A 22208-nucleotide genomic window follows, 5' to 3' on the forward strand; every position below is an offset into this window, starting at 1 on the left:
CAAGGGTCGACCCTGTGATTTCCACTTAGATGTACATCTTCCTGTTAAATTCGGGTTCTGTACTTTCAAACGAAATCTTCCCACCTCCATCTTGACAGCTGAATGGTAGTTTCGCAAAGCTGGCTAATTATGATAGTTTTGTCACTTGTGCACGAGCACCTTTTACACAATCACAAAACCACAAATATCCCTCAACGTCAAATTCAGGTTACCTTGGGAATTACTTTACCCAAAGGGAATTCTAGACATACTAGTTCAATGAAATCATCGGTTTATGAGCTGAATGATCATTAACTTTGCTGAAAGGTTTTAGTTAGTTCCAATGATTACCTAACGAGTTTTTTTCAATTACTTGAAGCGTCAAATTTTTTAGGTTTTCTAGACGATGGGACATCTTGATTTAGTATCCTATTCTCTCGAAACTGAAAGGCTCCGCATACGTAGTCGTCCTGACTGAAACCGCTACTTCACTGTAACACTTCTCCTGCCTCTTCATAGGAATTCTAGCGAAAATAAATAAATTATTTTCTTCGTCCCTGAAAGTCATGAGAATTTCGCTACTTGATTGTTCAACTGATGTATTGTCTCAGAAGCCTCGCGCTGTGATACCATCTCATTCATAACAAGATCTTATCCAACAGACTGGGAATCACATTGTTACTCTATTACATGACCCAAAAATGTTAATGTCATGTCACTATTGAGATACAATGATAATGAGGTTATCTGTATACAAACCTGAGGAGCAGAACACAAATGTTAGATAATTATCATTAAGGAATGGAATACAGAATCTCGGTCAAAGGCCAAGTGCTGAGTGCTGAGGTCATTCAGCACTGAAAGGAAACAAAGTCAAAAGGTTTCAAAGGTGTAGCAGGAGGAAAACCTCAAAGCAGTTGCACTATGAAACAATTGTTAGGAGAGAGTGGGAAGTAAGATGGAAGAAAGAATATGAACGAATGTACAATAGAAAGAATGAAAGGGGCCGAAAGGACACTGCAAAGTACTTTAAGTAACGCCTACAGTTCCCCGCGTGAGGTGCAATGCGGTACTATTTTCCTACGGAGGTAAACATTATCTAGAGAAAAGAATCTATGAATGCTATATATATGCGAACACTCAACACCATTCTTACAGATTTCAAAATCAATGCTTTTCCCGCAGCTTCAAGACAAATCTGAGGGCGATTTCAGCAGTGGCAGAGATTTGCTCGAACTGAAGCCAAAAAGCAAAGCCAATGATACTTTGGCAGTAGCAGCCCAGCAGCTTTCATAAATACACTGAATGTGGCGGATTCATTACCTGTCAGTTGCTGTTCTTTGGATACACCCATAAAAATACACTCAAAGGGAACTCTTAACACCTTCTGTGGCGTCCTTGTCCCGACAGCTTTCTATTTCATTCTCTCTCTCTCTCCTCTTTCTCAAATCTCTCTGGTTGTTAACCTAAAAAGATGCCTGCCAAACGATTGGCTGTCATGGGATTTGTTTGTCCCTGCTTTTTCTCTTCACAGTATAACATACTTCAATACCATGAAAGAATTATGTTCTTTAATCTTGATCCAGAATGAGTCGGATTATGCAGTCGTTCTCTCTTACAAAAAATGTAAATTAAAATGATTAACTATAACTCCTACTTATTTAAGAATTTTTGGCTTCAACTCTTATAAAGCAATAAAAAGAGGCTGACATTTCTTCTTTTTCCTACTCGCATCTTTCTCGCTAGGATGGGCTGAAGAAACTTACGGAGTTCTCAATTGAATTTCGAAAGAGGAAAATTAACTGCTCCCTTGAAATTTGCGTTTGCTTTTTCCTTGTGGGTATTTCTTGCTCTCCACTTTAAGTATTGCGGGCATTCAGTTGACTCTTTTCTATTTTTTTTTGTCATAAGTTTAGCTGCATATTTATTTATTACTCTCCATGCACGTATACCAAACGTATAAATATTTGCATATACACACATATCTATATATAAATGACTGGAGCTAGTACTTTCGTTTAATTAACACAGTCACTCACAATGAATCGTAAGATTATATATATATATATATATATATATATATAGATTATAAATATATATATATGTGTGTGTGTGTGTGTGTGTGTGTACACACATTTATATATATATATATATATATGTATATATATATATATATATAGGTATATATATAGTTAAACATCGGTGTCGCAATCCACTTAGGAATAACTTATACAGGAATTATTACTGACACATGCATCTGCCTGCAAGAGAACACATACATACATACATACTCATACACATACACACACACACACACACACACACACATATATATATATATATATATATGTGTGTGTGTGTGTGTGTGTGTGTGTGTGTTATGCGTATAACTGAATCATGAAAGTTTCCTTCGTGGCTTATACTTTGTGTATAATAGTATATATATATATATATATTATATATATTATATTATTATATATTATCTATATATATATAGATATATATATGACACACACATACTAGATAGATACAGATAATGGAATCTAAAATTTCCCTAACGATGACTTTTGTTGATTAAGGAGGCACTTGACAAGAGTCCAGAGACCAACACTGTAAGAGACCAACGCCGCTATGGCATTTCCGTTAAATACGATAAACCAATTCAAACTATTCGTGAACGAATCATATGTAAAGTTCATAATGATGGAGCCTTTATTTTCAGTAGAAAGTGGGCGATACAGGGGAATGTTGTCACTTCTGGATGTGTACCAATAGTAATATATATATATATATATATATATATATCCCAGCCATCCGAACTCAATTTACCGACATTATGATATGAATAACGTGAACACGTAAACAAATATACACGGAACGGTAAGCAGACACACACACACACACACACAAAGAGAGAGAGAGAAAGAGAGAGAGAGAGAGAGAGAGAGAGAGAGAGAGCACATTATTCTTGCGAGATGTTTCGTTTTTTAGTTTCATTATCCATCTGTAAGAAAGTGGAGTGTTTGGGCTCATTATCTGCCTCTCAAATATATAATCTGTATTTCAGATGATAAACTATGCATATAGTTCCATGTGGTTCAAAAAGTAATATCTGTCTTTCGCGCCCAGTTCTGCCTCCTCGTCTTTGCTAAATGCAACGGAGACTGTGAAGGTGTGTTTTGTCCCCATTTCCGCATCTTGCATCTCTGTAAAGGTATTAATTTGTCTTTTCTTTCTCAAGCAATTTCCGCTTCCAGTAATTCACGACTTCTGGCTCTAAATTGGGCTGACACTTTGGAATGCTTTCAATATCCTGCTGCGTAACACTTTATACGAATCCCTAACATACCTGGCATCATTTGGATTCCTGTACACGAAGGTGTTTACTACCTTTGCTTCAGTGGCCATTAGGATGTACTGGGAAGAGAGAGAGAGAGAGAGAGAGAGAGAGAGAGAGAGAGAGAGAGAGAGAGAGAGAGAGAGAGAGAGATTATGTCATAAAAGATTCAGGTCTGTGTTATGGGCAGGCCATAAAATCAAGAGCAAAACAAGACCAACCAACTGTTCATTCACCAGAAAAAAAAACAAAAAAACTACAGGTCTTGTTTAGACGCAGAAAACCGTGAAAATTTCTAAGACTTAGAAAGGGGTCGGGAGAGAGAAATTAGGTAAAATAGTAAATTAAAACAAAATCTACATTGACATAGACATTTTATGAGATATGGCGCAAAATCACTTAATATACGAATACTGATGCACAGCAAGAGTATCCATATCAGTATGGACTGATTCGCAAACACACATGCCATGCGTATTATACAAAGTATACATTGAGGGAGAGAGAGAGAGAGAGAGAGAGAGAGAGAGAGAGAGAGAGAGAGAGAGAGAACGCCTGAAAGTGGGGGGGGGGGGGTGGGAGTTACTCTCTAATGTTGAAGTTGAGCTGTTCTTTTGCTTGAGTCTCCCTCACCCAGTACATATTCTCTCTCTCTCTCTCTCTCTCTCTCTCTCTCTCTCTCTCTCTCTCTCTCTCCAGTGTGACCGTCAGAGGCAAGAAGAACGCTCTTGGTTCCATTATTGCCTCCATCAACATCGGTGGAAGCAGAATGGAATATCTTTTTCTGTCTCCTTTTCGTGTTCATTTGCGTGGACACTCGCTTTTCTTTCTCTTGCCCTCTCAACTGCCTATATTAAATCAGGAGCCGCCCTAACCGAATCCCTTCGAAGGAAAGGAACCGAAAGAGAGAGATGCTACGAAGATTTACACTGGCGATCCGAGGACAAATTTGCAAAATGAATAGTTCCGTAACTCGTTGCTCGAAAGTTATTGGGGGATTCGCTCGAGGAAGGGATGGAAATTGTAGCACCGCTTTCCAAGTGCAGAAGTCTTCGACGATTTAACCCAGGCATTACATTTTTCATTAAATGATATGAATCTCCTATCATGCTGCTCATTAAGTATTCCAAATGTGAATCTTACTGTCATTACACACGCCGTATGTCGTCTCCAATAGTGTGTAAATCCAGAGGTCCAAGGTCCACACCAGGCCTGGTATCTTTTAACAACCTTGCTGGCCCAAGACCAACTTAAATAATTCCACCCTCCCAACGATGCTGTAAAGGCTAATTACTTTCACCAAAGACGCCATGGGAGGATAATGCGTTCACCCGAATCTTTCGTCTGTATTCAGAGGTGTGTCTGAGTTAGCAAGATATCTCCATAACAGAAGAAAAGAATTTAATGGCAAATTTTTGTGAACAATCAGGTCAAAACTGACGAATTGCTGTTATGTAAACCATCTCAACTCCGATCTGAGTTGAACTACTAATCATCCTTCATTCTTCCTTTCTTTCTTCTTTAACTCTTCCGTTCTTCTAATAATCTAAAGAGATTCAAAGATATTGATAACTAGCTAATGACTGGACGCTCACCGAGTTGCTAAAACCATTTAATTTCAGCACACAAGGGAGAAGTTGATGATTATCCCTGATTGTATTGTTGTTTTTACTGCTTCTATTATTGCCTTATGCAATTACTTAATTATAGTCATTGCGGCCCTTTTTGTGTGAATTAATGGCATATCTTGTGTGAGTGTTTTATCATAATATAGTGACTTCATAAACTTAGCTACATCAAGGAGATAAGATTTCTTTACAAGGACGTTAAGTCTGGAAAGGTTTCATGATGTTGACGAATTCTAGTATCTATACAAGACAGTGCAATTCCTCATTTTCCTTTTACTTACTGAAGTTAGGTGGCATTATTTCATATCTAAGCAACATTTCAAGGGAAAATAAAATACGTTGCTGGTTTAGTTTTCTTTCATCATAAGTCTAACACGAATAAGTGTAAAACGACTTCTCTTTACAGCAAATTACGGAATTACTATAATACCAGCTCACAGCCGTATTGTTTTTGATGCACTCTTCTTTCACAGCAAATTACGGAATTACTATAATACCAGCTCACAGCCGTATTGTTTTTGATGCACTCTTCTTTCGACTTCAGCTTATTCTCCGTTATTTGGAAGTAGTTGGAAGTTTCGTATAGTTTATTCAACAACTAAAATGTATGAAAATACGCGGTTGCACAAAGTACAGACGTGTAGAGCACATTCGTCTCTTTCAATCATGCACATCTTCATGTTGGTCAGCTACGGCTGACTGAGGTGATGGCAAAGTATAGTGGAGGTATGTATTCTCACAATCGTCAACGTTATGATAAAATGCGGATCAGCGTCACTGAAGCGCAAAAAGGATTATTGTCATTCTTCGTCAGATATTTATGCGCTGTCTTTGTACTACCAGTGAGCATCAAATTCGGGACACTGTTATAAGAGCATTTTAAATGTACGCGCTGCCAAGGAAAATGGAAGGTTTCATAGAAATGCTGAATAAATTTTGGAACTATTTACAGTGCTTTAATTTTGAGGATGATACGATTGATGAATCAACTCGAAAGAAAGTATAAAAAATGCAAAAGGATATTCTGTAAGTTTGTCTTGCGACGACATATGAAAAGAACAGCACAAAAAACATCTCATCTGCACTGAGCAGTACCAGGAAATCTGGAACAGAAAATACAATAAAAATAAAGCTGATCTAAACTGACATCATCATCTGAAATCAGACAGCCCAACGTAAAAAGAAGTGGATCAAAGGAACTACAATATTCACCAGACTTACTACTACTTTTGAAGTCTTAAAGTCTAAAAAAAGTTAACTTACACTGCCAACGAAACAGCAACAATGTTCCTTTCAGACTAAATACGAACATAACTAGTTAGCTAACTATAGCATTATCAGATCGGATGGAATCTTCAAAGAGGACTAAACAAGCCTTTTGCCTCAGAAGAAAAACGACCTTAGACAAGGGAACGGCACTCGCTCTCCAGAGGGTATCCATCCCTCACTGATGCCCACAAAATGTCCCCCTCCCCTCTCTCTCTCTCTCTCTCTCTCTCTCTCAGATTCCTTCCATTTCATTTTATGGTATAAGTTTGATGTTCCTTAATCTTTGGACATTCGCTCAAATTATGGGCTTTGTGGACATGAATTTCAAAGATATATCACAATGAAGAATCAAGTGATTGGTGAGCATTGCTGAAAAGGTTGTGTAAGTCATTAATTACATGAAAGTGATGAATATTCATCAGATGTCACGACAAAACAAAATGTCTCACACTTGAGATTACCCACAAGTTTATTCTAGCATGCCTTCTATAGAAATAATGTGCAGAAAGCTTGTTCATCTAGCAGTGCTCCCAAAAGTGCGTGAAAGTAAACCATACGTATATTGAATAAGATGACAGGTGAATTGAAACGAACACCAAAAGTAACGATGACACAGAAAAGCGAGCAAATGTCATATATAACTAATATGGCACTGAAAAACAGAGAGATTTTACAAATATTATGATTAATTTCTGGATTTTTTAGAATGTATATGGCATGCAAGAGTATTATGAAATACAGAGCAGATTACCTTTACATACCCCAGGTTAAAAGTTTATTCAATGCAATGAAAGGAGAAAATGTCACCAGGGCCAATTCAGCCGTGTTTCCCTCTCTTCTTTCTTCGAGAGTTGACTTCCCTCCTCAGGAATCGACGAAACTTTTCGTTAATCAGATAAGATCAACGGCAGGAATAAAAAAAGAATGGTGCCAAACCCTCTCAAGAAAGACAAAAGAACATCTCGATGCTATTTATAGCAAGGAAAGGCAAAAGGAAGTGATAAGAAAAAATTAAGTTTGGAGAGAGAGAGAGAGAGAGAGAGAGAGAGAGAGAGAGAGAGAATTTGAAATTCCACAGGAAAACTCAATGCCTCACAGTAAAACTTTGACGTATAAACCAGAATGACTGAAGCCACAGATGGAGGGGCATAAAACTTAAACCGGTCTAATGAACGTCCGAGAATATATCCAATGAAACATTTCATGTGGCCCTCTGAAATAACCAGGCATTCTAATCAACTCCCTAGAAAGGTATCTCGTTTCAATATTGATTAACCTTATGGCCTTGTTTGTTCACAAAGCCTAGAAATTTTAAAACAAGACACAAATCCTCCCTTATTTGGCTCCAAAAATGCAGATGGGATGTTGTAAATCACAGCCGTTAGCTTGACGGGAAGGGGAAACACGGAAGGAAGGGGTTGTTGTGCCGCATTCATTCTCATAACAAAGGACAACGGCAGGCATGAACTGCAATGCAATTTCCGTATGACGTAAAAAAATTTTTTTTCAAAACAAAATGTCGCAGGTTGAGTGAGTAGAAAACAGTGGCTTCAGGACACATATGACAGTAATAAACATAATTGTTAAAAAAAATGAAATATATGAAATACATCTTATTAAAAATATCATAATTGTAAAAAAAAATTAAATATATGAAATACACCTTATTAAAAACATTATTTGAATATGACACTGCCCTAAGAATCCTAAATAAAAAAAGACTACCCTTTATCCACTATTGCATGAAAACATACACTAAACCGAGATCCAGAACAGACTAAAAACTCGTGATCACATCTGGGCCTAGAGGTTTATCCTTTGATAATCAGGCGCCGAACAACAATGGCACACCGAGAGTTAGAGAGATGTGAACACTACAAATTGCCTCAAGTACTTACCGAGTTTACTTTAATATAACTGGAATTCTTGTCCTACTTTATTCTATTATTCGAATATTCTTATCTGAGCAGATGTACATGACATTCTTTCTAATTATGACAGTACGTTTAGAGTTGAATAAAAGTTTAGAATAAAGTTCACGTCGTAGAACTTTATCAAGCACAAAAAATATTCATACAAATAAAATATATATAAGAGCAGTATAATGACGTTTCAATATACAGTATATTAAGAAAATAAACTATTCTTCACTCCAAAGACTATGTATAAGCAAAGGGACCTTCAAGCGTGATGTCATTCTAAGTACTGTTTTAGACTGTGCCAGCCTTGAACTGGAACGAGCTCTTGTTCCTGAAGCAGTCTGTAAGCTCTGTGCTGGTTGGTTCATTGGTCCAGATTAAGCTGGCCTTATGTCAGCAAGTGTCGTTTCCCTTGGTATGGTAAGATGTAAGTGGCGAGTAGAATGCCCTAAAAAATTGTGATTTTTCTCTGATGTGTGGGAACGATGCTTATGGTTTCCAGTTGACCGGTCTACCAACCAATCGTAACATGGGACGTTCATGATGTATTTGGCGATGTCATGAACCAAACTCCAAGAAAGCTGTAGAACTATTCATCTTCCTGCTGTACTGTTAGATCTGAGAGGAAGAGAGAAGCTGAGAAGGGGTGATAGAAGCTGAGAGAAGAAGGGGCGATTACTTTTACCTCAACACAACGAAAACGTTTTCTCTATCAGTAGTTGCTGCTCGATCACAGTCGTCATGATCATCCGGCCTTAAACCGATTCCACTGGAACTAGAGTATAATCTCCAGGGTCTGAACCTTCCTAATCTCAGTGGCCATGCTTATACCAGGATTACTTCCCAGTCCAGTTAGATGGGAACCAAAGATTCAAAAGTCAAAATCTAACCAAGAGACCTTCCTTCGTACCCTAATTGAAACTTGTATGGCCCTTCATTCTTTGTACCTTATCCCTTATCCAAACTGCGTACTTTTAAACGAACCTAATGCTGGTCTGACACTTGTGGGCTACAGTAACAAACACTTAGAATTAGGGAATGAGAAAAATGGATAACGACAGATATAGGGAAAAGTAGTTTAAATCTGAGATAACTGGTAAGTTAAGGGAGATGTACCACAACTACAGAATAGGAAAGAAGCGCTAATTTTAAAGTCGTACACCGATTAAGAGCTAGTACCTTTTAAAATTCCTACAATGATTTTCAAATGGTAAACTGTAGAACCTCTCAAGGTGCGCCAACACCACAATATAATATACGCACAGGTAAACAACTTATGGCACACCCACGTCACAGGCAGGTTGAATACAAGTGAACGACTACCAGGTAGCCCTAACTAGTATTTCATACGACTAACCGGCATTTGCCAGAGGCTCGTTCTCCACTTACGGTCGTTGTCTGCTTGACTTGGTTTCAAATTTATCGGTATGTCATAAGTTGCTGAAGTGTGAGGATGTAGCCTAAGACCTCAAGGGAATATATAATGCCCTTTAGAATGACTGAAATGACTAAAAATTCATTTTTTTACGCATTCCTAAATGGTGCATTGAATACTAACTTCCGGACACACTTAATCTTTAGCTATATGAAAAAAAACTCCTGTAATACGTGGGAAACATTCAAGACGGAAAAAATCAATAAATGACTAAACTTGGAACCTATCATATCCTGACAATAAAAAGGTTATTTCTATATATAAATTTACACAGCTTTTAAAAACACTTAAAACTAGGAAATATTTACTGTAGTAGAGTGTAAAGTTACCAAATGTAAAGTTACCAAATGAAGACTTTTACGAACCATAAAATTCTGCCTTTCAACAATGTGGATATTTGATAAACCTACGTTGCCAAAACCTAAAGTTTCTATATATATATATATATAATAATATATATATATATATATATATGTATATATATATATATATATATATTTATATATATACATATATATATATATATATATATATGTATATATATATATATATAATATATATATTATATATAATACATAATATATATATATATATATATATATAATATAGTTTTATATATATATTTGAGAGAGAGAGAGAGAGAGAGAGAGAGAGAGAGAGAGAGAGAGAGTTCAAAAGTGGCACCCGATGAATTCAATTTTGAGAAGGGAGATCAACAGATCCCCTTCAAACAAAGAGAAGTGTAAATCAAGGCAATCCCTGGAAATCTCAAAGGCCGCATTTTGTGTTAATGACTTTCCCGACCTGGCAAGAAATCCAAATCTTTTTCACGTCTAATTTCTTTGCGATTCATTTCTTTTTCTTAACGTACAATTTTGTAACGAACACTGCTAAGACAAATACTGATGAAAAGAATCTATCTCAGAAATATTTCCTCAAAAGGGAAAGGAAATTATTGGAAAAGTTATATTAAATAAAATTAACCTTCATTGTGAACTTCCAAGATGATAGGAGCTTCAAGTCACTGTTTATCATCTGTCTAAGCACGAACAAAAAAGAAGTGTCAAGTTGCGCGAAAAAATTAAGTTCACGGAATAAAAATGAAGCCACATATTTTTATCAATAATGGCCAAAGACGAGCTTCCTCTCGAAAACCGAATTTTCAAATAAACCTCTGGAAACTACAAAGAATTGCATTAATATTATTATTGTTAATTTCATTATAAATGTTAAAATTATCACAAATTTTGTAGTTAGCAAGCTGACATTTGAATCAAAACATGCAGACAACAGTGTCAGAAATATGGTGAAGTTAAGTTTTAAGAAAATGTTGAAAAATGCCTTGTAATTATATTGTGGCAATGAGAATTACGTAACAAATGCAGTATCTAACATGAATTTCTGCTAAATGTTAACAGGATACTAAGAAAACTCGTGTAGCTTATAGGGTTTCCTGTTAGTCCCTGGTATATCTCACAGGTGTAACGGGGCTCCTTGTTCTTCATAAAAATACTTCTAAGGAACACTTTTCAAATGGAATGCTGCAAACAAGTCTCACTTCATAAAGAAGTTTGACCAGTGCCCGAGGAGTCACGTGATTAAGGGGTAAAATAAAAGCCAACCGTAAGGTTACACAATAAAATTGCTCAAACCAGAACTTTGTAAAAGCCTTACAAATACTGTCTGGCTGGTATATATATATATGAAAAGAGAAATGAATATAGTGCAAACCTGATACGTATTTTGCCAAGGATTCACATATGAACTCGATATATAAAACCTTTCAATATCCCATGCGTCTATGTATAAGGAGTGTCAGGGGAAACGAAGACGCACTTTTCTTAAGAGGATTTGCGATTCACACAGATGGCATAGCGCTGTGGATCTCACTTACTGAAGAATTCTATATGTCAGATAAGCAATATCCTGTCTTGACAGTATCTGATACCATGCCTGAAAAGTTTTTGATGTTTCGTCTAGACACCAACCATCAAGGAGTGTTGTATCGGAAAAATGAATAAAAAATCAGACAGTGAAACTTTGATGAGAAAAGATGATGATGTTTGTTTTAATGAGTTTCGGGATGTCAATTTACGGCACTCGTAAAAGAGGAAAGATGCAAAGTCTCCACCTTAAAAGGTGGAATTGCAGCGTGAAGCCAAAAGAATCTTTGATTCCAGGTCTGCCTCGACGCGAACATGACAGGCATACATACCATTACCAAGTCGAGCATAAGAAGAAGAGAGAGAGAGAGAGAGAGAGAGAGAGAGAGAGAGAGCTCCGTGAATCAGTCTGGCACACAAGATCACTGTACTGTTACCTTTTAAGAAAACGTCAATTACGATTTTTAAAAATGTTATGGTTATTCCTAACCTTGATTTGATTTGATTTATAGATTTTCTAGATTTTAGACATAATGCCAAGCACTGGGGCAACTAAGGCCATTCAGCGCTGAAAAGGAAATTGACGGTGAAAAGGTTTGACAGGTGTAACAGGAGGAAAGCCTCGCAGTTGCACTACGAATCAATTGTTAGGAGAGGATGGAAAGTAAGATGGCAAAAAGATAATATGAAAGGAGGTACAGCAAATGGAATGAAAGCAGTTGCAGCTAGGGGCCGAAGGGACGCTGCAAAGAACCTTAAGCAATGCCTACTTTGCACCGCTTGAGGTGCATTGACGGTACTACCCTCATACGGGGATTCCTAAACTTGAATCTTGCAAAGGACTTCCTAATCATTGAAAGCTCGCTAATGGAGCACTGAAAAATATATAGGTTTTAAAGCAACTCAAAATCACGAATGACTATCATACGAGAGAGAGAGAGAGAGAGAGAGAGAGAGAGAGAGAGAGAGAGAGAGAGAGAGAGAGAGAGAGAGAGCCAGTATCATCCTCCTCCAAACCTATAAATAACGCTGATCCTTTCTTTCCCATTGAGGAAAACTATGAAATGATCTATGCATGGGCTCTCGATCTTTGACAAAAGGGAGCTAAATTAAACGAATACAAAAATAACAATATCACATTTTTTATTATCTTTAAACGTTTTCCACAGCCAATGCACCTTAATTGATATTATAAAAAAAAGTTGAAAAAACTGGTTATGCCGTGGGCAGAAATGCAATTGAACTTTAATAAATTAATAGCAAAATAATATTGGCACATTTTCAGAACAATATACATGCTTTACATTTATATTTATGGAAAAGACGACTGCCCATAAACCAAAAATATCCATGCATTTTCCAGAGAATTCAGAGAAATCCCTTTCGCAGCCAGCCACAACTGACTGATATATCATTTACAGAGGCAACAAGCACAAGAGCATCGACGCCGGAAAAAAAATGGTTATCTATAAATATATAAATTTAAATATCCTCGTCAACTGTCTGACGAACAATAGGGCAAAAAACGAAAGCAAAGGTAACTTCGTAAAATACTAAAAGAATGCAAAGAGCGTGCATGAACGTAAGTAAAATATTAAAAGAATGCAAAGAGCGTGCATGAACGTAAGTAAAATATTAAAAGAATACAAAGAGCGTGCATGAACGTAAGTAAAATATTAAAAGAGTACAAAGAGCGTGCATGGACGTAAGTAAAATATTAAAAGAATGCATGAATTAAGTAAAATATTAAAAGAATGCATGAAGTAAGTAAAATATTAAAAGAATGCAAAGAGCGTGCATGAACGTAAACATGCAAATGAAACCGAGAGATGGGTCAGTGAAATATAACTGCGCAAAACAGTTATCATCAGAGACTGGTATTTCCCTTTCAATCGGGAGAAGTATCGATTTCCTGTCATTCTAGAGATGGCTTCCCCAGATACACAAACCCGGCCAGGGATTCCTTCCTCTGCTCTTCGAGATATATTTGCAGAGCTGCTCAACAACAGCAATTATTGCTCTAGGGATTTCCTCCGCCCAATAATCTTGGAGTTACGAAGGAAACCTAATTGACCAATTCCTTGATTTCCCAAAAGAAACATATTTTTCTTTAAACCAAAATCAAGAGACAATTTTCGAAACTTCAGCTGCACAGCAGACAGCAGATATGATTATTATGAGTTATGGTAAAGTGTGTGTATGTATATATATATATATATATATATATATATATATATATATATATATATATATATATATATATATATAAATAAACTGAGATTAGCGCAGTTACTCAACGAAGTACATAAAGGCGATTAGCATTGCTCTCAAAAACAACAGGAATTTGCAATTTCCTTTAAACAGACATCGGTGAAAATAATAATAAACGAGGCAATGTTAAGCCCCTGGATTCAAATGCAGGCTCGGATCCATCCCAGTCTAATAAACTGTTCTGTATAACACGGGCAAACTTTTGAAAAAAAGAAATTTTGCAAAAAAAAAAAAATAAATAAATAAATAAAATAAAACAATAATAATAATAATCTTTATAAGGCTGGTGCAATTATTAATACGTCTTCTACGACTGCTATTATTAATTCCATCTATGTAAATGTGTACGACTACAAAAGTCCAACAATTTCGGAATAAATCAGTTTGAAAGTGGATTTTTCGGGTGCAGTCTAAATTACATTTACATAATATATACATACATTCATATATATATATATATATATATATATATATATATATATATATATATATATATATATGTACATATGTTTGTGTGTGTGTGTAGAAAAAAGGGAAGTATGCAGTATGAATAACTCAGCGTGAAAATGAAGCAATTAAGAAAAGCAAGTGCAGTCAGGTGCACTATCAACACTCATCAGTGGAACAATTATGCCACTTACACATAACACTTCTATTCATTTGTTCGCGAGAGACTCAACAGTTGTTTTAAACCCGGAATCTGAAGTAAAGGAACTAGTCTACGTTAAGTTTATAAAAGTGCCATAAATATATATTAACGCAGACACAACCTCTTATCCACATGAATAAAACTTCTTGAGTTTAATATACCGTCCAAATAAGTCCTCATTCACCACAGTGTTACATTAACCTTTATCTTTGTCTTGAGCTTCCCCAACATCCCACTCCCTCCTCATCTCAAAACACACGCAGAGATCCAGAGCCCAACGGACTCCACAAAAATGGTCGATCTCTTGTCTTTTAATGTTTTTAGTATACTGGGAGTTTATTTCTCCTTACTTGCCACAGTGTATAGTTGTCACTTATGTATGTATATTTGTATGTATGTCAGGAGTCTACTGTAATAACCGTAATGCATAGCTTCATTATTAATAAAAAAAATCATTCAAAGGTCAACTTAAATGTTTACCTCCACTGAGAATCTCTAAAAGAAGAAAGAAAAGAAGTCCCGGTGTGGTGTGAAGTATTTTAGGAAGCAAAGTAATAACATGACAGTTTAATGCTCGTTCTCGATTGTCGCACATTCACTAAAAGGCAGGATCTTTGCATATTGGACACCTACAGTGTAAATCTGGATACAAGCACCAATTTCCAAGCCTATTTTTTTTTCTTTCTTTTTTTAACTCTGAAAGCCTGTCAATGAAGCCATATAAATAACATTGACTGTTATTGGTGCTGTGCAGAGAGAGTCAAGCAAACGTCGCTGGACACTGCTTGTTTGTTTGTTTGTTTGTATTGTGTTTTTAAGTTGCATGGAACCAGTGGTTATTCAGCAACGGGACCAACGGCTTTACGTGACTTCCGAACCACGTAGAGAGTGAACTTATATCACCAGAAATTCACATCTCTCACTCCTCAATGGAATGGCCGAGAATCGAACCCGCGACCACCGAGGTGAGAAGCAAACACCAAACCAACCACGCCACTGAGGTGAAAATTCTTGGAATTCTTCTATGCGCGTCTTGTAAATATACTGAAGCAAGTAAAAAATGTGCCTAAGTTTCTCCGGCGCAATCGAGTTTTCTGTACAGCGCATAATAAAGGCCACCGAAAATAGGTCTTTCGGTGGTCTCGTGTTAATGCTGTATGAGCCGCAGCCCATGAAACTTTCAGCCACGGCCCGGTGGTGGTCTGTCCTATAGCGGTGCCAGACGCACGATCATAGCTAACTTTAACTTTAAGTAAAATAAAAACTACCGAAGCAAGAGGGCTGCAATTTTGTATATGTTTGATGATTGGAGGGTGGATGATCAATATTCCCATTTGCAGCCCTCTAGCCTCAGTACTTTTAAGATCTTTGGGTGGGCAGACAAACCTATCTCAATAGTTTTCTTTTACAGCAAACCAAAATGGGGAATTACGGAAGAAGATTAGTCTTTTTGTGCCTGAAGTCATAAGCATTCTGTGGATGAGAGGAAATGTCTGAGAAAACATATGGCGGTCGAGTTTTTAGATGCCAGCCGAAAAAACATTCGCATCGTCATGGATGAAATAATTTTGAAAATTGAGCACACTTCCACTTCAACCTTATTTTTTATATTCTTTTTTAAAACTCAAGTTTACCTTCTCGTCGTATATTTATCCATGCTTATTATATATATAGCTTAAAATTATAAAGTAAATTTTTTTTTATTTTAGTAAAGCAATTTACATCGCCAGTCAGAAGGCTATGATAAGAAATACCCAGAGCTAATGAAAAGGATGGATGCATTTATTGACAATGTACTATATATCAAAGCACTCCTATTTTCTAAAGTCACCTACTGTCTAGGAATAATGTCTTAACATTTTGCAAATGACAATACACTGCGGCAAGCTACTTAATGTCAGCATATCTCACACTGACAATTAATTATAATTCAACACGCTAGACGCTACAGCCATCATCCTTTTACCTGCACTGACCAAAGTCATCAAACTTTTAACAATGACCATCATGTCACGGCTGCAAACTAAAGCCCAGGAGAATACAAGCCATTCAGTTTTTAGTAAAAAATGAAATTAATGACGGAGAAACGAAGTTAACTAAAACTAACGTGAGAATAAACAGTCAAAACACACAAACACACACATATATAATATATATACATACACACACATGCATATATACTATATACGCATACATGTGTATGCACTTGTTACCTTATGGATTTAAGGGCTATGTGTCTATCCCTGTTTGACTGACGAGTGCTTTAATCACCTCTCACCCCAAGGCAACCATTATTTCACTGCTTGCCTCAGGATGACCAAACCTACCTCATGGGCAAAGTCAAGCGCCAGGGAAAAATATCTCACCACACACGCAATCATTAATACCTTATCAGTTTCCTAAACCCATTCACGAAAAAGCTTTTCCTCATACCCTTCTTATCCACTATCCATCACCCCTATCTTTCCAGTTCTCCGAAGGTTTTGAAGGCTTGTAAAATACGCCTGAGTTGTCCTGGGCTCATCTAACATTCCCGCCGCGGGAATAACAACGTCCTCTAAACACTAACTGGTTTTCAGTGTTTTCTAACGCTAATTGGTTATAAGTTCAGACTGTTCACTGGATCAAAACCTCATCCAGTTCTGGTATACAGCTTGCGTATATCCTTTTTCGACAAATTTGAAATAATTTCCAATAAATTTCGAAGGAATAACAGTTAAAAGTTCTTTTAAAGAACAAATGGCTTTATTTTTCATGATCCGTATTTTTATGATGTACTGTAGGATTAACTCGACGTCCAAAAAAAGGATATAAAATTATCAAATCTATGAATTTCGAAAGGCCTTGTATTTGCAATTGCTGCTCTGCCTCAAGACAATAATGATTTACTACGAGGATACTCGCACACAATATTTCTTGGGATACGATGCAATGGTGCTACATACTATTTCTCCTCTTCTTTAATATTAAATACGCATAACTCCGCAGCAGAAAATATCACCATGAGCTATGACCAAACAGTAATTATATCATATACATATCTGCGAGAACACTTCGCCGGCAAAATAAAAAATTCGTCAGTTTGATTTTGTTCACCTACGCACTTGAAAACTAAGGGTTCAAGCGCTGCAACCTTCCCTTATATATACAGAAATAATTTATAATCAAGCACAATGATATATCAGACAACCTTGAGAGAATTATTCGATTCTGGCCAGAGACCTATAAGGTCATTCAGCGCTGAAAGGAAAATTGAGAGTAAAGGAGGTTTTAAAGGTAAAACAGAAGGAAATCCTCGCAGTTGCACTATGAAACATTTGTTAAGAGAGGGTGGAAAGTAAGGTGGAAGAAAGAGAATATGAACAGAGGTATAGTAAAAGAAACGAAAGGGGCTGCAAGCTAAGGGTCGAAGGACCCTGCAAAGAACCTGAAGTCTTGAGAGACCCTTATTTCATGAGACTAGAATAAAGAAAAACAAAAAATGAACAAGAATGTATGCATGTAGTATACCGTACGGATCGATGAGTGAAGAAGAAAGAAACAAAGCCCGGAATCAATATAACGTGAAGAAACCGAACATTTCTTGCACACATGAAGGCCATGCAACAGACAGCGAATCGGAATGGATCATAAAAGCAAACAATGAGCCGTCGGTATTATCAACCTAACAAGCTTTGCATGAGAGCGAGATGCAGTGGGCGGAGTCCTCTCACCCTAACTGCAGTAGATGACGCGTCCCGGTAACTAAGCAACGAGGTACGTCTCTATTTATGTACCATGAACTCTGCTTACGGGATTATGGAACATACTTTACATCGTGATAACGAGATACAGAATTAATGTCTTTCTCTGGAAGTTCAAACAAGCTTTCGATAAATAACAAATTGATAAACAATATTTTTCGCAACCATTATCCATTTGGAGATGATGATGATGATGAGAGAGAGAGAGAGAGAGAGAGAGAGAGAGAGAGAGAGAGAGAGAGAATGACCTTAACTGGGACTTCCAAACCATTAAAATGTCAGGAACAGTGAGATTTGTCTCTAAGCAAAAGGTGGAGAGAGAGAGAGAGAGAGAGAGACGGACGAGGACCGAGAGAGAGGAGAGAGCGAGAGAGAGAGAGAGAGAGAGAGAGAGCGGCGTCAGTGGTGGAAGAAGAGTATCAAGCAAAGAGAGGCGCTACAAAACAGGCAGATGCGAGAAAGAGGAGGAATGCAGAATGCAGAGTGAGAGAGAGTGAGAGGGAGGGGTGAGAGAAGGAAGGAATAAGAGAAAATCAATCGACTGACGCACAGGGCCAATTCTAAGATGATAACTCTTCGAGACTTTGATGACAGATGAACTGGAAACTCCGGAATTTGCATAAGTGAGCCAGGGAGCCACGCTTTCATACGCACTGCATTACCAGTTTCGTTCGGACCCATTTCCGGAGAAAAAACCTCTCGTCCTCTCTTCTCGCTTCGTTATCTAACTCCCTCCGCTGGGTGCCTTTCTTCCACTGACGTCCTCTCTCTCTCTCTCTCTCTCTCTCTCTCTCTCTCTTTGAAACATACATTAGTTACCGACCGTTTGGAACTCGAGCAAAGCCGAGCCTTGCTTGCAATCACTCGCGCTCACTTTATTTCTTGCTTGTAATAAAAGTATATCTCACGAAATGACCAAATATTAAAAAATATATTTTTCTTGACTCGCCTCTCCACGTCTTGACATCTCAGATATATCGATAATAAATGTCTGAACCGCCAAGAACTTGACATCGTGACCCTCGCCCAAGTGCCAGCCAGGTGGGTAAGGAATATTCTTTTTCTGGGGCAACATTTTCGCTCTTCTAAAATGATTTCTAAAATTTACATACGTATATATATTCCAGGCAGTAGGTAAACCATTGCTTTGCATGTCTGGAAATATTATATAAATGCAAACTTAATAAGTGATTGGTCTAGATTTTAAATTTCTCTAAGAATGAACTTATTGAACTTATTTACTACTTGTTTTTTTTATAATTTCTCATCCTCTTAGGAAGTCATATGGTCCAGCAACACGGAAACACCGTTCCACATTTCCTCTGCGGAAACTGAAAGTCTTCTATTCGATGACTTTTCTTAATTACAGTTTTCCTCTCCTATCAGTTTTCCTAGCTAGATTTCACCTTCCCTGTCTCAAGAAGCGATACTTTTTTCAGCTCCCTCTAGTAGATCTAAATAAGGGCATTCAATTTCACATACTATTGACTTTCCAATAAAAGATAAATAGTTTTTCAGTATGTCTACATTATGACTCACTTTGCTGCTCTCTCTCTCTCTCTCTCTCTCTCTCTCTCTCTCTCTAAGATTATCTTCTAGCGCCAAGAAAAAGTATCTGGCAGCGTTTACGCAATGCGGATGGTCAAGAACGGAAGTCAATAAAACGATGATGCACATAAAGATATAAACAGTATCCAGCTGTTTCGTTTATTTTACAGCATTATATATTTAAGAAATCAACGATGTCCTTATCAGATATTACTGATTACTTTTGTAGGGCGAGGAAAGGGGCTCGTAATAGCTGTGCCAAACCCATAGTGTTAGGGTGACGAGTAGAAGAGTTTCTTAGTAATTTTATGAAACCAAACTTATCGTCGGTCCCATATATATATATATATATATATATATATATATATATATATATATATATATATATATATATATAATTACTCTTCTCCTAATTCACTAGGAACGTTTCCGTACCCTAGACAGCATACATTGTATGGGATACATATTAATAACAGCTGACAAACGAAAAGAGAGCGAAACGCCTTAAGCAATTAAAGAAGAAACATGGATCGTTAAATCAACGGCAGGAGCATGAGCAAAAGGAGAATAACGAAAATCATTAATAAAAGGGAGAAAGAACAAAAAGGAGAACACAAGAACACTGAGGAACATGAGAAACAAACCAAAATACATGAGGGCGCTGAAACAGAAACTGCGCTATCAACAACTTAAATATATAAGGCAGCTCAAGAGCTAAACAAAACTGACTTCTGAGAGAGGGGAAGTAAAGTCATGGGCAAGAAGTTTAGCTAACAAGGCCTTAAGACAAGGTCAGTCGAAAGCCTTCGAGATATAAAGAGAAGAAAAACATTTTCTCTGGAGTCCCTAAGAGACGATAACCAAACACCAGTGTGGGAGAAGAAGAAGAAAAAAAAAAGGCCCCAAGGAGCTTCCCTTCCGGTAGACAAACTGGTGATTAGAAAGAGAAAAGTTGGACTGAAGCGGGTGGGCAAAAAAGTCGATTAAAGATTAGGAAATTAAAGCAGATGGCACAGCAATTCGAATGATAAGAGGAGAGGTCGGCTTTCGTGATGGCTTACAAGATGAATCATTACGTACTTCCAAGATGAAAGAAACTGCAAGAATTAATAATGAGGCAAATATAACAAACGTTCAATGGTAAGTACTTTCCATCGTAAGTAGTCCAGGGGATTTAACTTAAAAATAACTGTAAAATCGGTAACAAAATCCGGAAAACACTTAAAACTTAAGATTTTTTATATCGGTCAGGATGCCGAGATAAAGTGCAAGCGGCTCTCTTCAAATACTAAAACCCAAAAGTGGCTCGTAAAGCAAAAGAAGTTTTGTAATCCGAAGATTACACTCTGGTCAAATTGACAGTTTCCGGAAATGTTTTAAGAAATACTAAAGAGGACGAGATTGTCAACAAAATTGTCTTAACAAAATTGAATGCTGTAAATAAACCATTCAAACTTTTACAAACTCCCATCACGTTTACGAACAATAACTATTCATATTAAAATGTACATTCATACTCATAAAATGCTGACAACCACCACGCGCCAAGCGCTAGAATATTTCAACACCAATTTAAACTCAGGGAGATTAAACTCAAGAGAGAGAACATTCATTCCGTCAAAGCTGTCCTTCCTGCATACGAGGGCAATGACTGAAATTATTTGTTGTGCGTCACCGAAAAGTATTCATTCAACAGTGGACGTTATACGACTGTTCTTTGCTCAACATGCACGTTAAGGGTGAAGAAACGAATGAAATACAAACTGGGAAACAAACCGAATTACAATTCTAGAAACGACGGACGTACCTCCGAAAACACATGCTGGCACGTACCTGACATTTGGGGAATGAACAAAAACAAAAACTGCGACGTGGAAAGCAACAATCACCCATTTCATATCGGCACCAAGCAAACATCAGTTTCGAAAACGCCCAGGCAAGCAAGCAGCCAGCCAGCCTCCCGTTGTGGGAATATCATCGCCCGTCTCACACACACACGCACGCACGCGCACGCACACACATACACATACGCACACACACACACACATGCACAGTTTCCGAGATATTGGTGATAGATAACAATGATGTGGGAACACCACCCACCGCAGACATGGAACACCCATTCCTAGGCACTTCATGCAGGCACGATTCACCGGCAGGGTGCGATCTCTTTTAGCCATTATTCCTACATGTGAAGTAAACGCCGATTTTCTCCGTCTGTCTGTCCTCGCGTGAGACATGATACCATTTGTTATAACATTAAGCTGTTTTTGTGTGTATGATTATAGAATAACTGCAATTTTAAAGTCAAAAGGTACACGCAACAGTTTTAGTCAAGGAAAAAAAAAGACCTAATCACACGATTGATTAATGTGCATAGCACATTAATCAATCGAGAGAGAGGTGTTTCTTCTATATCGGTGTAAATCATATTATTTGAAAGTCGCAGAATCATTGAGCAAATATAAACGATCTTCTAGTCGAGGAACAAAATTGGTTGGCGAATAACAATAATCCAAAATCAAAGTACATCTCGAAAATTAAAAG

This window comes from Macrobrachium nipponense, chromosome 40, assembly GCF_015104395.2.
Source record: "Macrobrachium nipponense isolate FS-2020 chromosome 40, ASM1510439v2, whole genome shotgun sequence".
NCBI lineage: Eukaryota > Metazoa > Arthropoda > Malacostraca > Decapoda > Palaemonidae > Macrobrachium > Macrobrachium nipponense.